This window comes from Triticum aestivum, chromosome 2B, assembly GCF_018294505.1.
Source record: "Triticum aestivum cultivar Chinese Spring chromosome 2B, IWGSC CS RefSeq v2.1, whole genome shotgun sequence".
Classification (NCBI taxonomy): Eukaryota; Viridiplantae; Streptophyta; class Magnoliopsida; order Poales; family Poaceae; genus Triticum; species Triticum aestivum.
Window position 1 is genome coordinate 200209145 of NC_057798.1, and position 1689 is coordinate 200210833.

The following is a 1689-nucleotide window of genomic DNA, read 5'->3' on the forward strand; positions in this document are numbered from 1 at the left end:
TCCGTTTGATATACCTTTTCTTCGAAATACTGAAATAGGCAAAAAAAAACAACAATATGGGCTGGGCCTCCGGTTAGTAGGTTAGTCCCAAACATGATATAAATGTGTAGAATAAAGCCCATAAACATCCAAAAGGGGTAATATAATAGCATGGAACAATCAAAAATTATAGATACGTTGGAGACGTATCAAGCATCTCCAAGCTTAATTCCTGCTCGTCCTCGAGTAGGTAAATGATAAAAAGAGAATTTTTGATGTGGAATGCTACCTAGCATAATTCATAATGTAATTTTCTCTATTGTGGCATGAATGTTCAGATCCAAATGATTCAAAATAAAAGTTCATATTGTAAAAGAAATAGTAACACTTCAAGCATACTAATCAAAGTAATCATGTCTTCTCAAAATAGCATGGCAAAAGAAAGTTCATCCCTACAAAATCATATAGTTAGGCTATGCTTCATTTTCGTCACACAAAGATATTCCCAACTTCTATACCCCCGATGATAAGCCAAGCAATTGTTTCATACTTAAATAATCTCAAACTTTTTCAACCTTCACGCAATACATGAGCATTATCCATGGATATAGCACTATGGGTGGAATAGATTATGATGATGGGGGTTGTGTGGAGAAGACAAAAAAGGAGAAAGTCTCACATTCACGAGGATAATCAATGGGCTATGGAGATGCCCATCAATTGATGTCAACATGAGGAGTAGGGATTGCCATGCAACGGATGCAAGCTATAAATGAATGCTCAACAAGAGAAAACTAGTGCATGTGCATCCAACTTGCTTGCTCACGAAGACCTAGGGCATTTGAGGAAGCCCATCATACGAATATACAAGCCAAGTTCTATAATGAAAAATTCCCACTAGTATGAAAAAGACAACTTATGAGACTCACTATATGAAAAACATGGTGCTACTTTGAAGCACAAAAATATGAGACTCACTACATGAAGAACAAGGTGCTACTTTGAAGCACAAGTGTGGAAAAAGAGATAGTAACATTGCCCTTTTTATTTCTTTTCTTTTCTTTTTCTTTTTTTCCCTTTTTCCCTTTTTTTGGGCCTTCCTTTTTTTCTTTTGTCCTTTCTTCTTTCTTCTTCTTTTTTTTTCCTTTGGGTAATGTTCTAATAATGATGATCATCACACTTCTATTGATTACAAGATATGAATTACAACTCGAAACTAGAACAAGATATGACTATATGAATGCCTCCGGCGGTGTACCGGGATGGTCAATGAATCAAGAGTGACATGTATGAAAAATAATGCATGGTGGCTTTGCCACAAATACAATGTCAACTACGTGATCATGCAATGGCAATATGACAAAAGTAAAGTATGTCATGATGATGATAAATGGAACGGTGGAAAGTTGCATGGCGATATATGTCGGAATGGCTATGGAAATGCCATAATAGGTAGGTATGGTGGCTGTTTTGAGGAAGATATAAGGAGGTTTATGTGTGATAGAGTGTATCATATCACGGGGTTTGGATGCACCGGCGAAGTTTGCACCAACTCTCAAAATGAGAAAGGGCAACGCACGGTATCGAAGAGGCTAGCAATGGCGGAAAGGTAAAAGTGCGTATAATCCATGGACTCAACATTAGTCAAAAGAACTCATATACTTATTGCAAAAATTTAGAAGTCATCAAAAATCAAGTACTACGCGCATG